The sequence below is a fragment of the Salvelinus sp. IW2-2015 genome, linkage group LG26, assembly GCF_002910315.2.
Source record: "Salvelinus sp. IW2-2015 linkage group LG26, ASM291031v2, whole genome shotgun sequence".
NCBI lineage: Eukaryota > Metazoa > Chordata > Actinopteri > Salmoniformes > Salmonidae > Salvelinus > Salvelinus sp. IW2-2015.
In genome coordinates, this window is record NC_036866.1 from 42,683,247 (window position 1) to 42,699,671 (window position 16,425).

The following is a 16,425-nucleotide window of genomic DNA, read 5'->3' on the forward strand; positions in this document are numbered from 1 at the left end:
GATAAACAGAGATATGTCTAGTGCCGTCCTGTGTGTATAGCAAGGATCCGATTTACACAGATTTCATGGGTTGCGGCCTAAACATTTTACGTTCATTGAACATAACGTGTCCCAAAAGTAACCCGGACCAGCGTAGGCTTGACTGTTCCATGAATGTTCTATAACTGTTGTTGCCATCTAGTGGAGAAGAGTGTGAACACCTAGGCACTGTGTCCTCCTGGAACTTGAGCAGAGATCGTGGCAGTCAGAATAAACAGAGGCTAATGAACGACAGGCGGAAAAGAGAAAGGCAAAACCCCAAAAATGGGGAGAAACAAACAGAGAGAGTGACTTACTTGACTTATTCCTCTGAGCCACCGTGACTCTTTTTTGACCTCACAGAGAACCCCCCTGTCAAGAGGAAGAAAGTGGAACAGTAATAATCCTCATCTCCTCAATTTTCATTTTGCAGTCATCCAGCAGTGGTAAGTCCAGTAGAGATACTGTATTTATCACCTGGCAGGTCAATAGAAACCTGAAGTAACCGCTGACCATAGAGATCTACCCGCCATTCTGTTACTGTAAACTCTGATTGATGCTTGACCCTGCTGTGGCCCTGACCCTGCTGTGGCCTGGGCTGGGCTGGGGGAGGGAGGGGGGGGAGGGGTCGCTCCATAAGTTGATCACTGTAACAGACAGACAGATAGACAGGGATTTAGTGATCCCCTCTCCTCTCGATCAATCAGTCACTAACCACATATCCTCATTGACTTGGATGGAGATGGAGGCCTGTAGGCCAGTGACCGAGAGTAATGTCCAATAATGAAGCATCTTGGCGATAAAAACACAATGTTTGGTTGGTAACAACAAGAGAGACATAAATGTGTCATATCACAAGATGGAGGTCAGAGGAAGAYTACATTGTGTCAAGATGAGTGAGGGTCAGGTGGACGTACTCGTCTCAGAGACTCGTCTGTAGCGTCATAAGCGTGGTCGTAATACAATAGGAAATCAAAAGATCCCAATCTGGGAGTTGTCCAATAAGATAACTACATCTGAGAGTGAAAAAGTGTCAATCAATAAGACTCTGGCATCCTCTAATCTCTCCTTGTGTGGCCATTATCGGACGAAATCTCATTGTCATCGTTCATATTTGAGGCACAGCGTCTGTAATAAAAGTAATATGAAACAAAATGGTGTCATCTGTGGAATATTGGAAACYTGAACTGAATCCAAATTCAGAAAGGCATACTATAACAATTAGCTGTGGTAGATAAATCCTCACTTAGCGTTACAATAAAACCTTCTCTTAAACTTTTCTTGAATTTGTTTCAGGGGGAGCAATAGATCCGGATTCCCATTCTCAAAACAACCGTCCCAAAATAAAACATTTACCACAGTATGTTGAATTTTAAATTTCAATTTTGATCTCTCTCKGTCTCTAGCGGAATGCTCTCAGGTCTAGTTAAAATGTTTACACGGTTTCTTGAAAGAGCTATGAAAAATCCACTCGGCTTGTTTACCTGAGGAAACGGACACAAAACAAATCCCGCTCAAGTGGAGCCAGGTTCTTCAGACTCAGAGCAGCTCTAGTGCTATTCTACCGGCTCACTTGCCCACCTGGGAGAAGCCAGGTCATGGTTCGGGGAATACAGGGCGGCTAGAGGGGACTGGGCACGACCATAACAATTCAGGGCCTGCCTGCCATGAGAATTTCATATTTGTAAGAAATGGATCGTCTTCCTCTTTCCTATCTGGCTTCTCTCCCCAGGCTGTGGATTAACAACATGTACGTTACAGAGAGGAGGACTGTTCTGTTTAATGGATGACAAATCCAGACATACAGTGTGTACAATTGAACATGTGGACATCAGTACTTCTCTGAATATCTTTCCCGACTCATTTCCCACCGTGCAGTAAAATTGTGTTGTCAAAAAGACGACAACAAAGCAGTCAAAACTGGAACGCTTAAAGACAAATAGCTATGTGAGAGGATGACTGGTGGTGTGGAGAAGAGAAACCTGGTGTGCCACAGGAAACATCTGAAAGGGGAGTAGTTCTTAGACACTGGGGCTGGAGGAGATGGCCCACCGCCAGTCTTCCTGTGTGATCAGTGTCATCACCATCATCACTATTCATGGTGGATCAAGCCAAGATATCTAGACTGGACTGTGCCCCCAAAAAGCATGGGTCCAAGACCTGTTCTCCCTGACCCATTGTAGAGGTGGAGAAGAGAGGAAGAGAAAAGAGAGAGAGAGAGAGAGAGAGAGAGAAAGAGAGAATAAAATGGAAACAGGTCTATGTCACCTTACCTTATCTTTCCATTGTGTGTGATGACTAATCCATCATTGGATGAATCATCCCAGGGAGAAGGAAGAACACCTCCAAGGCACCAATTTATTGTCTTGTTCAATGAAATGAGGACGTAACAAGTCATTTTTTTCCCAGAAATGAAATATGTCATTGAGTTGAGTTGAGGAGAGATGTGTGTACTCTATGCGGGTTTAATCTGTTATCACCTGATGGCGCCACTGTACTGTTTCATTGGTAGGCTACATGACCAATCACCTAACAGTCACTCCAACAGAAAAATGTGTTTAATGTCACATTTTCTTAACTTTATCCAAACTCTAGTACTAGATGTCTGATTCTCGATGTATGCCAGAGGGCTATGGCGTGAGGACTGTTGGTCATTGTGGCAAGGTAACACTGATGTCTTTGTGTTCTGTCATCCTCCTGTTATGTCTGCTTTGGGCTCGCTGTGTGAAGCTCTGGATGGAAATTTCCCTCCTGGAGGAATCTGAGAGGTTTTCTCCCTCACTACTGTAACCTACCTGCGGCTGGGAGTCTGGGACTGACGGAAGCCTTCTCTACCTCTCCACCGCTCTAGTAGTAGTTTTCTGGGTCGTGTATTCATAAGGTCACACCGTAGCAAGACGTAARAAAACGTTTTGCAATGGAAATGGAAAATGAGCATTTCTTATTGGACATGTTCAAGTAGTTCCTCCCTGTTTCATTCAGTTGTCTTCCGTTTGGTGCCTAGTGAAAATGACAGTGTTGCGCTTAATGGACCATGGTCCAGTCAGGCCTGGCCTGCTGTGTTTATGCTGTGTGTGCTTCAGTGGTTCCACACCCTTTCTGGAAGGTCCAGGGAGGTCCGTTGGCCTGTCCCGGCCATAGAATTAGAATCGCTAGAAGGGACAAACCACACTATCACAGAACGTTGCATTGAATGTGAATGTCTGTGTGTTCTAGTCATTCTAATGGTTGCTTAGCGGATTTGGCAACTAACAGACAATAAGCATGATGGACAATGTGAAAGAGGAAGCTAGCCTTAGTGCAACTTTAAATCCCTTTCAACTGTAATTAGGCTACTGATATTGAGGCAGTGAATCAAGATACTGTTTAAGCAGATACACCACATMACCAAWAGTATGTGGACACCTGCTCGTCAAACATCTAATTCCAAAATCATGGGCATTAATATGTAGTTGGTCCCCTCCCACTATGCTACTATAACAGCCTCCACTCTTCTGGGAAGGCTCTCCATRAGATGTTGGAACATTMCTCCATTCAGCCACAAGAGCATTAGTGAGGTCAGGCACTGATGTTGGAGAATTAGGCCTGGCTCGCAGTCGGCGTTCCAATTCATCCCAAAAGTGTTCGATGGGGTTGAGGTCAGAGCTCTGTTCAGACCAGTCAAGTTCTTCCACACCGATCTCGACAAACCATTTCTGTATGGACCTCGCTTTGAGCACAGGGGCATTGTCATGTTGAAACAGGAAAGGGCCTTCCCCAAATTGTTGCCACGAAGTTGGAAGCACAGAATCGTCTAGAATGTCATTGTATGCTGTAGCATTAAGARTTCCCTTCACTGGAACTAAGGTGCATAGCCAGAACCATGAAAAACAACCCCTGACCATTATTCCTCCTCCACATAGGGGTGTCCACATACTTTTGTATATATAGTGCGTATGGAGTTGCTTGCCTCAACCTGTACTTACTGTAAGTTACGTGTTTTTTGTYTAAATCAAGACTGAGATAGGTCCTGTTTTCTCAAACATTGTAGTGTATTACTCAACTGTTTGTTTCACTGTTTCTGGTTACCATGGTGATGTTGTGCAACCTACAGAGGAAAAATAAGCAACATTGAAGAGATGGGCATAAGGCCTCATTGWTAAATAACGCTTGTAATATAGTATGACTCTGCTTACCACATTCAAGTCAGAGTGGAGACAGATGGCACTGTGGCAAAAATGTTTACTCTCCTGTCTACTCTCGTTAAATAGTAGAATGGAATTCCCTTAGCTTTTCWTATTATTTAACKTTTTACTGCAGTGGGCRAAATCAGGGTCACACAGAGTGTTTCTTGGTAGTCTTAAACWAATCTACTTTGAAACAAAAGTATACACCTCACATTTTCAGCTTGGACACCTTGAATAGGAAGGATTCTAATAATGGCGCCGGAGGAGTTGGCTGCCGTTTTACGTTCCACTAACCAATTGTGCTATTGTGTGTGTTTCTTTGCATTATAGATATTAGGACAGCGATTGCTCATCCCATACTGGAAGAAGATTTTTCTTTAACAAGTTGGACGCGAAGGATTTACTCCAGACACCCGACAAGGCCCTCATCCCCGTCATTCGCAGGAGAAAGAGACGGAGATATCAGGGATGTAGGTCTGGGTGCCTTGTAAGGATCCGACGGCGAGTGGGTATTCTGCCTTTACCATCGGTCCTATTAGCCAACGTGCAATCATTGGATAATAAAATAGACGAACTATGAGCACGTATATCCTACCAACGAACATTAAAAACTGTAATATCTTATGTTTCACCGAGTCGTGSCTGAACGACGACATAAATAATATACTGTACAGCTGGCGGGATTTACACTTTTTCGGCAGGATAGAACCCCTCTGGTAAGACAAGGGGTGGRGGTCTATGTATATTTGTAAACAAAAGCTGGTGCACGAAATCTAAGGAAGTRTCGAGGTTTTGCTCGCCTGGTGTAGAGTATCTCATGATAAGCTGTAGACCACACTATTTACCAAGAGAGTTTACATCTATATTCTTCATAGCTGTCTATTTACCACCACAAACCGATGCTGGCACTAAGACCGCACTCAATGAGCTGTATACYGKCATAAGCAAACAGGAAGACGCTCATCCAGAGGCWCCGCTCCTAGMGGCTGGAAACTTTAATGCAYGGAAACTAATTTCTACCAGAGTGTTAAATGTGCAACCAGAGGGAAATAAACTCTAGACCACCTTTACTCCACACACAMACACGTACAAAGCTCTCCCTCGCCCTCCATTTGGCAAATCTGACCATAACTCTATCCTCTTGATTCCTGCTTACAAGCYAAAACTAAAGCAGGAAGCACCAGTGACTCGGTCAAAAAAAAGTGGTCAGATGAAGCAGATGCTAAGCTACAGGACTATTTTGCTAGCACAGACTGGAATATGTTCCCGTGATTCATCCGATGGCATTGAGGAGTATARACCATCAGTCACTGGCTTCATCAATAAGTGCATCGATGACGTCATCCTCACAGTGACCGTACGAACATACCCCAACCAGAAGCCATGGATTACAGGCAACATCCACACTGAGCTAAAGGGTAGAGCTGCCACTTTCCCAGAAGCTTATAAGAAATCCCGCTATGCCCTCCGACAAACCATCAAACAGGCAAAGTGTCAATACAGGACAAAGATTYAATCGTACTGTCACGACTTTCYCCCYAAGTTGATTRCTTCTCCTTGTTCGTGCGGTGTTCGGCGGTCGAAGTCGCCGGTCTTCTAGCCATAACCGATCCATTATTKATTTTCCATTTGTTTTGTCTCGTTTWTCCACACACCTGGTTCTCATTTCCCTTATTATGTGTTGTGTATTTAACCCTCTGTTTTTTCCCATGTCTTTGTGTGGTATTGTTTATCCGTTCATGTACGCGCACATTAGTCTGGTTAAGCTGMGTTATGTTAAACCCTTATTTGTATTTCGTGTTAGTTTGTGCCGTGTGCTTTTGGGTCGCCAAATAAAAGGCTCTGTTTTGCTACCAACTATCTGCTCTCCTGCGCCTGACTTCCTATAGCCCTTCACGCATACCCTGACACGTACTATACGAGCTCCGACGCCTGTCAGATGTGGCAGGGCTTGCAAACTATTACAGACTACACAGGGAAGCACAGCTGCGAGCTGCCCAGTGACACAAGCCTACCAGACGAGCTAAATTTCTTCTATGCTTGCTTCCAGGCAAGTAACACTGAAACATGCATGAGAGCCTCAGCTGTTCCGGACGACTGTGTGATCACGCTCTCCGTAGCCGATGTAAGACCTTTAAACAGGTCAACATTCACAGAAGGCTAGTATCCCGGTGTCGCCTCTTCACTATTGACGTTGAGACTGGTGTTTTGCGGATACTATTTAACGAAGCTGCCAGTTGAGGACCTGTGAGGACMTGCCATTTCCAGCTACAATAGTAATTTACAACATTAACAATGTCTACACTGTATATCTGATTAATTTGATGTTATTTTAATTGACATAAAATGTGCTTTTCTTTCAAAACAAGGACATTTCTAAGTGACCCCAAACTTTTGATCGGTAGTGTACATCACAGAACACTGAAATATAGCAAAACCATTTGACAGAAGCACCAGATTTTCTGCACGTTTTTGGTAATTTCACTGCAGGAAAGGGCTACTGCTTTATTGTGAAGGATTGAAAGGTGGAGCTAGATCAGAGAGAGAGAGAGAGGCAGAATTATTTGAGTGCATAATGACCCCAGCACATAGCTACTATACTTAAACATCTCTAGGCCCAGTACATTCCTGTCCAATATGGCTGAGTTGTATCAGAGAGAGAGCCAGGAACAGTTCAGCATGTATATGTATCTTGTTCAATTAGTCTCTGGCATCCAGTCATTTGAAGTGAACCTCTGTACGCGCTGTTCTCGACCATTTCTGATTCCTTATTAATGTCAGTGTAGTTCCTAGAACTGTCAGTGGTTACATAGGATGTAAGCAGTGTAGGCCAGCCCCAATATGAATTGCTTTGCCGTGATTATTATGAATAGATATCTGAAGTCATAGTTCTGAAAAGCATGGTATGTCTTTGAATGCAAACAAACTGAAGGAGGACGGTTCATGTCTGGAAAAAAATGATGATGAAAACTAAATATCAGGGTTCTTTGTGAGTAAAATCTTGTAATGGGGAATTATTTGATTAATAACCTCCCCTGTAATGTCTGCCCATGTTGAATGTTATGGTTAAAGTTTGACGCCACACTGAGCCGAGGGCATGCTGATAATGTATCRGTGACACTGTGTGATTCTGTAACCTACCGAGGATGTTATGTCTTCCTCCCAGCCTCTCGGGCTGGTTTTTACTGCTCTGCTCTTTTGTTCACCTGAAAATCCCCTTCACAGTTTGGCGACGAGGATAGGATGCTAAGGTTTTCAGCCGTGTTCGTTGAGCGAAGCTTCAGAATCATCTCTCTGGAGGTGAGGCAAACAAACGTGTGTACTCCTCTGTTGTGGAGCCMTCTGTGGTTTCTCTCACTGAGAGGTTGCCTTCCCTAAAGATTACCACGTATTTTGGTGAAAGGAGCCTCGCTGTATTGTCAATAGATCCATCTTGGTTGCATTGTGGTCAACGTAATAAAATGGGATACTAGTATATGCCACTCCTGAGGCCGTACAACAGCCTGACCTGTGAATAGGGTACCTGCGGGGTGGGAAAAGCATGTCTCTCAGGGAGAGTCAAGTCAGCTGTGTGTGTGGTCCATATTTTGAGAGGCGCTAACTGTGCATTCGGGCGAGCCTGCCTGTAAGGGATCTGCAGAGTGTCAGGCACTTGTAAAGCTGTACAGTAGTGTAGTCGGTCGGTACGGGGTCTGCAGAGTATCAGGTACTTGTAAAGCTGTACGACAGCATAGTTGTGGCACGTATGTGCTCCCAGTTAAGACCATATAAAATCTAATCTCGAGTGGCATCTGCTTCGGCGGTTTTGGCCAAGTGGAAAAGTAACCACCTGGCCGACACCGGGCCAGTGTAGTAAGTAAATTGTATAACTTACCACACAATTGTGGGAGCTCTCCGGAACCAGGGATTAGCAACCCATTTCTAATATTATTTTTTTGCTATACCAGTGTGTAGCAGGGTAGTGAAGTCTTGTTCAGATTAGTTTGAACAAGTAAGGCATTAACCTCTGGTCGGTAGAGCCTTTGTTGAGTGTCATGTTGTTGGTTCACTTTGTGACTAAGGTTTAGAAGCCCCGGGGCGGCGCGACCACTCGACCTGGTTCTGTGAAACCAGACGAGGGGGAGCACCAGCCCTGAGCAAGGTAGAATTGTGATTACCKACAAGTAATTTACATCTCTAGAGCTGGAATCTCTGCTGGGTRCTTTCTCTAATCTCATGATTGAGGGTCACAATTGGGAATTCGMTGACTTTCGCTCTCCGGGACCAGGGATTACCAACCCCGGGTCTTCTTTTTGATACCACTATATACAATAGTGTTACTGTGTGRATTGTGTATAGCAGGGTGGTGAAAACTTGTTCAGATTGAACAAGTCAGGAATAACCTCTGGTGGGTAGAGKCTGTGTTGTGTTTGTTCATGTTGTCCTCATTTGTGCCTGTGTCGTGTTTTTGTTGGTCTGTCTATTTTTGGAACTATGGTACTATATTTGTGAATTGCCACTCACTCTTCCGTATTAGATGTCTGGTCCTTTTGGCACGGTAGAACAATGCYACTTACACATGTGCCAAAATGGAGAAAGGACAGTGGGATGTGAATGGCCAGCTGGGCGAATGGCTGGAGCTTATGGTTCAAAAAATAAGAAGGCATCCRGTTGATATGTGACATTTATTTGACAGCGCAATGCTCTTGGCTGTTTTTAATGTGAAGCTCTTGAGTTGTCTGACAAATTGCATGACTGTGATTGGTTTTGAAAAGTTATATGGAGTAGTTCAAGCAATACAGTTACTATGTTTTCATTTCGTGATCATTGGTATAAGGCACATGTATTTCATAATTTGAACACATTATATATTAATCTTAAAATAATAGACATTGCCTCCCGGGTGGCGCAGTGGTCTAGGGCATTGCATCGCAGCGCTAGCTGTGCCACCAGAGATTCTGGGTTCGCGCCCAAGCTCTGCCGCAGCCGGCCGCGACCGGAGGTCCGTGGGGCGACGTACAATTGGCCTAGCGTCGTCCGGGTTAGGGAGGGTTTGGCCGGTAGGGATATCCTTGTCTCATCGCGCACCAGCGACTCCTGTGGCGGGCCGGGCGCAGTGCGCGCTAACCAAGGTCGCCAGGTGCACGGTGTTTCCTCCTACACATTGGTGCGGCTGGCTTTCGGGTTGGATGCGCGCTGTGTTAAGAAGCAGTGCGGCTTGGTTGGGTTGTGTTTCGGAGGACGCATGACGTACGGGAGTTGTAGCGATGAGACAAGATAGTAATTACTAACACAATTGGATACCACGAAATTGGGGAGAAAAAGGGGCTAACATTTTTTAAGAATATTGATAATTAAATCAAAGTAGCCTACAGGTCTGATCAAGTTTGGAAACATATCAAAGCCAGGATMGTAGATAATACTTTTTGTTTGGTAAAATACAGATGACAGCTCAGTGCTGCATACTTAAAGGGTAATATATGGTCTATAGTGTAATCCTGAAGTAGATATACAAATACAACATTTAATGAAAAGGGGTTTAAGGCTGGTTCTAAATCATGGGAAAAAGCAAATCAATAATATCAAAAGATACAACAGCTGTGAAATGGTCTCCTTTCTTTAGCCTAGGGTGATAAAAAAAGACTAAGGCGTATAGCCCAGAAAAATGTCTAGCTAAATGTTTTTATAGAGACGTGTCACGACTTCCTCCGAAGTCGGTCACTCTCCTTGTTCGGGCAACGTTCGGCGGTCGACGTCACCGGTCTTCTAGCCGTCGCCGATCCACCTTTCATTTTCCATTTGTTTTGTCTTGTCTTCCCACACACCTGGTTTCAATCCCATCAATTKCATGTTGTGTATTRAACCCTCTGTTRRCCCCATGTCCTTGTCCGGTYTCGTTTATTGTAAGTGCTTGTGCACYTTATGTRRMYMGMMMSMRSGGMTWWMMWKCCKWTTWWTMYWTMMTRRMMTTTRCSGMMGGTTTTTARTATTAAACTGCGCCGCTGGAAACACAGTTTTTGCTCTCCTGCGTCTGACTTCTCTGCCGCCAGTACGCACCCCTTACAAGACGTGATTCAAGGTACTCATTGTCCATCAGTTGACGTTTTGAAAATASACTTTGGAAGTTTAGTTAATAATTGCTAACCCCAAAACTTTTGTCAAGAGTGTTGACGGTAGAGTTCTTAATACAAATATGATATATCTTTAAATGGGTTTCTTGATAAATAATTTATGAAAATAAACAGTTCGATATTGCTGTGGAAGGACTCTACTTTAAAAGTACAAATCGATTACATACCAAGGGAAATTACTTTTTTCAGAGAAGTCTCTACTTTTAAAAGGTAAACCATTCTGGAGCCAAGCYAACGCTTGTAAAATAATTGAAATACATAGAGCTCTCGACTCTATGTGTGCGCGACAAATAGATGGTCTAAATAATGCATTCCTTAGTAATTTGAAACTAATGTTTAAAATGTGGTCACGCAATGAGTGTGAGAGTTGAACCGAGGTGAAGACAGTTTCAGGTTGGATATTCAACGGATATTCACCTATAGTTTTCCTTACGTCCACCAACAGCAGTTAGGGACCGTCAACATAGTGACAAATCAATTTTTTCAAATTTCAATAGCTCTTTAACCATTAATCCTAACACTTTCAAAACTGGTTCTAGCTAACCCGATGGCAGACACACATTGCACACACTTTTTTTTGTCGATTTACATCTCGCACTGTATTAAATTATTATTTTGAATTTCAATAGCTCCTTGGTCATGTGACCTACTGACTTCAAACAAGGTTTGAACAAGGATGAATATGGATGAATATGTATGAACTTTCCAATTTGTAAGTCGCTCTGGATAAGAGCGTCTGCTAAATGACTTAAATGTAAATGTAAAAGGTTCAGAACGTACACTCAGTGGCCCTACACATTGAACACCCTTTAGTGTGTCCATTTTCATATCACACGTTCAAACTTTCAAAATTCAATAGCTCCTTGGTAATGTAACCTACTGGATTCAAACATGGTTCAGGCCTACACATTGCACAACCTTTAGTTTGTCCATTTTCATCTCGCGCAATTTTACATGAATTTTCTATGTTTTTCAATGTTTCTAATTTCAATAGCTCCTTGGTCATGTGACCTACTGACCTCAAACAAGGCTCAGAATGTCCACTGACTAGCCTTCTATATTGCACACCCTATAGTTTGTCCATTTTCATCACACGTTTTTACATACATTTTTTTTACTTTCCAATTTCAATAGCTCCTTGGTCATGTGAACTACTGACCTCAAACTACTTTTAGAATGTCCACGGACTGGCGGAGAAGGGCGCCGCGAATCATCCAGTGCGGTAACGCGACCGATCCCAGAGAAGTTATAGGGAGCCCCGGGGAGAGTTCTCTTGTCTTTGTGAAGGGCAGGGTACCCTGGAATGGGTTCGCACGAGGGGCCCAAGCCCTGGAAAGCGTTATGGTTTCGACGATGTCCGGTGAGCTCTCCTTGGCCCTTAAAAATCCGGGGGAGATGGTGTAAATCTCACGCCGGGCCGTACCCATATCTGCAGCAGGTCTCCAAGGTGAACAGCCTCTGGCATGTTATAACAATGTTAATGTAGGTAAAGGAAGATGCCAAAAAATAACTTTGGGATAAGGATTGGCTCTAAGGGCTGGGTTGGTCGGGCTGGGGTGCGAAGCGAGGCTGCGCTCGAGCCGCATTGGAAGTTTGTTGTGCGGCCCATCTCGCGGTCTCTCGTGTGTGGTCTCGCAAGGGGCTGTGTGCGGGGGTTCGTTGGGGTGGTGTCCATCGGCGGGCCGAAGGCGGACCGGTGGGGGGTTGGGTCCGGCGGTTGGKGGCGGAAACTCTGGACGCACGCCAGGCCCTTCTCACGGATCTCCCCAGCTACGGCGCTRGCCGGCCCCACACATTGTAGGTGGGGAGGTCTCCTCTYTGCTCACTAGACTTTAGGCGGAGACTAAACCCATTGTCCCCGCAGGGATAGGGCATTGCATGGATCTGGCTCATGCTTCATGAAGTGGGGAGAGGTATCTCCAGCTTGTCTGGGGAGGGAGGCCTACATCTAATGTGGGTAGTACCATCCACGCCCATTGATTTGCTGTGGAACCATAAAAGGGACGGAAGAAGTCTAGATTCCCAAGGGGCACGGATCACTGAATGTCAACTTGATGAAATTCAAAGGAGTTTAGGTTAGTAGTGACAACTGATGTCCAGTTTGTAAGACAGAAAAGCCTCTGATAATACCACCGGGCYTGACTCAGGGGTTGGAGGCAGCACTCAGGCTGTGGAGGTTGGGTTGGGGACCTAGTCTCTGAGCGGATAAAAGCGGATGAGTCACCAGGTGCACAGAGCTTGTTTCAGGTTACCAGGTGRACAAGGAGGCCATCAAGGCGGGGGGGCACTCCGAGTCCAAGCAGGGACGACCGGACGCGGGGGCTGGGGGCAGTACTCAGGCCATGGAGGTTGGAGTGGGCGGGTTACCAGGTGCACAGAGCCTATTTCGAATTACTACGTGCACAGAGCCTGTTACGGGTTACCAGGTGCAAGTGGTTCCTGACAGCGGGACTATAGACGTCTTAGTAATTCCAGGGAGTAAGCTATACTCTACTCACCAGGTCAATGRGGGCCTGCCATTTGTATAAATAGGGGCGCTACTTTGTCCCAAAATGTTAAATAGAATTCTATGGGAAAGCCATCCATTCCTGGTACCTTTCTCCGTGCTAARGTTTTATCAGTGTCTGACATTTATTTTTTGGTCTCTTTTTTTAGTTATTCTTTTTTATCTGCTGACACTTGCTTCAGGGTTGATAATTGCAACTGTTGTTTTCATAGAAGACGCTTTTAAAATGGTCKTTCATTGAGTTGTTGTTTCTAATTAACACATTTGTGTCTTTATCTTTTTAAAATTATAACTGTTTTGACGTGTATTCATTTTGTGAGGACTGCGAGATGTTTACCAGGTTTATTTGCCATTGAGTAGTATGCTTTAGTTGAGTTGAACCTGTATTTGTTGGCTCTTCAAAAGTAAAATATCATATTCCTTCTTAAATTCAGGAATTGTATTTTCTTCTTAACCTTGTAAAGATTTTTTATTTTTGTATTATAAATAAATACAAATAAATCACTAACTTAGATTTAACTTTTGCTGAGTATGAGATTATCATTCCCCTTAAAAGAATCCCAAATCATATCGGGGTTGTCTTTTCTCTGTCTTCTATGTCTATGTGACGCACACAAATACTGTATGTATGGTCAATTTTTTGTTTTATTTCGTTTGTTATTTTATGGAGCTCCCATTTTCTAGGCCTCCCAGGTATTTGCATTGAAAGTAATGTATATGATTACTGCCGCTAGGGGGAGCTGTGACGTCAATGGGGAGTGTTAGTGGGACCGTGAGGTCTTGGATGTTGTTTCTTCAATCTTGGAGAATGCCTGAACCCTACTAGCTGAAATGTTCTCCATCTCATCATTCCACCCTGTTAATTCAAGTATGTAATATGCAAAAGTGCAATATGACTCACGAAATATTGAGATAACATGGTTAACTACATAGTACATGAGTTTGGTGATGTTTGAAGGCAATCGAAGGGAATTTTAACCGTGTGAAAAACTGGGTGGTATTTTCCCCATTATAAGTAATGGAGGTTTGCGAGGTTGCTAATGGTTTATATGTAAGAAAAGWGAATAAGATGGCATCCAAACATTCTGTACTTTTTTTCAACAATGTTTTTAGATCCTATTAGTTGATTTGGGCTTGCCATTTTTTAAACGGTCTACACACTGCAATTTGTAGTAATCTTAGATTTTAAAATGCATAGATACTTGGTCATTTGCATGCCACTTTTGATGCGGATGTCAAATAACCAAAATGAGGTACTGTAATAGGGAATTATTTGATTGATTCCTCTCCTGTATTTGATTTACTGTAACTCAGCACTGATGTTCCTACCTTTGATGTGTTTAATTGCCAGCATCAATGTCTGCCCGTGTGGAATGTTATGGTTAAAGGTTGACGCCACACTGAGCCGAGGGCATGCTGATAATGCATCTGTGACACTGTGTTATTCTGTAACCGGACGCTGATGTTGTGTCTTCTCCCAGCCTCTCGGACTGGTCTTTACAGAACATTAGGTACTGTCGGATTACAATATAAAGGGCCTGTATCCAAGAGGCCTGCTAGACATTTTTCTATGCTTCTGTGTGAGAGGTGTCTCCCTGTTTGCAAACTTGTTTTAAACCGAATTGATGTACGACTGACTATCATCCTCTTTACAAAACATATCTGTCAATGCAAAGGTCAGTAAATGGCCAAATACAGCAGCTTTTTGAAAGGTATTGTCAACACAAGTGGGGTGATGGAGTGTAAGTCTGTGTGTATATCTTATTCATAAACACTTCTCAATGTTACAGTACAGGTGAAGAATTATGTTGTAGCCAGGCTACAACAGCACTGGAGGCCCCAGGAGGCCCCAGGCAGAGGCCAGTCTGTGTACTTCGTGTGCAGCCCAGGTCTGAGCTGATTCCCAATTTCACTGGGTTAGGGTTTTGGGTCATCATGGCAATGCGGGTGAACGCCTCCCCACCTTGCTGGAAGTACTCCCTCCAGGCATCCCTTGTATTATTTAAAAAATCATGAGGCCCCTGATGATGTGAGACCTGAGATGGTAAGTCTGCCACTGGTAGCCTCAACATCCATTGTTTTTACCTTAGGGATAGTCTTCTGACCCAGACAAAGCTCCTCTTTGGAACAGTCTGCAAGTTTGAGCAGCAAGGAGGCCTACATAAAATGGTRGTCTTTTTAAAAGTACCCGCAAAACACCTGTCTCAACGTCAACAGTGAAGAGGCGACTCCGGGATGCTGGCCTTCTAGGCAGAGCTGCAAAACAAAAGCCATATCTCAGATTGGCCAATAAAAATAAAATATGAAGATGGGCAAAAGAACACAGACACTGGACAGAGGAACTCTGCCTAGAAGGCCAGCATCCCGGAGTCGCCTCTTCACTGTTGACATTGAGACTGGTGTTTTGCGGATACTATTTAATGAAGCTGCCAGTTGAGGACTTGTGAGGCGTTGGTTTCTCAAACTAGACACTAATGTACTATTCTGGTTCGAGCCACTTTGCGCTGTTCTGTGAAGCGAGTAGTACACAGCGTTTTATGAGATCTTCAGTTTCTTGGCAATTTCTCYCTTGGAATAGCCTTCATTTCTCAGAACAAGAATAGACTGATGAGTTTCAGAAGAAAGGTCTTTGTTTCTGGCCATTTTGAGCRTGTTATCGAACCCACAAATGATGATGTTCCAGATACTCAACTAGTCTGAAGAAGGCCAGTTTTATTGCTTCTTTAATCAGAACAACAGTTTTCAGCTGTGCTAACATAATTGTAAAAGGGTTTTCTAATGATCAATTAGTCTTTTAAAATGATAAACGTGGATTAGCTCACACAACGTGGGATTGGAACACAGGAGTGATGGTTGATGATAATGGGCCTCTTTACGCCTATGTAGATATTCCATAAAAAAATCATCCCTTTCCAGCTACAATAGTAATTTACAACATTAACAATGTCTACACTATATTTCTGATAAATTTGATGTTATTTTAATGGACAAAAGAAGGTGCTTTTCTTTAAAAAACAAGAACATTTCTAAGTTACACAACTTTTGAACGGTAGTGTAGGTGTATTTGCACAATGTAGTCTAAATATCACATTCTATCTATGGACAAACGAAGGTCAGAGTCATATAACAACAAATCTCCTCTCCCCAATGAGAGACTGATTTACAAAACAAAACAAAACAAACCTAACAAGCAAGCATCACTAGCAGATGGGATTATATTACATTTTAATGTGCACAGCGTGATGTGAGATTGTACAGTAAAAGCAAGGGAAGGAAAATGTCATTTTAATATAAAAATACATATGACCTTTTTCATTCAATCAAGCAACGTGCTAATATTTACCATCCTCACAGAGAGCAGGTAGGAAAAAGGTGACAGTCAAATTGTGCTTCCCAAAAGGCACCCTATTCCTTATACAGTATAATGCACTATATAGGGAATAGGGGGCATTTGGGACGCAGACAAAGTGTGCTTCGTGTCAGTATATTAAAAAACATGCCCCCATTCGCTATCAAACAGCAGTGATTTCAGMGGTGGGAGATCTACAGTGCATTCGGAAAGTATTCAGACCACTTGACTTTTAACACATTTTGTTATTGTTACAGCGTTATTATAAGATGTATT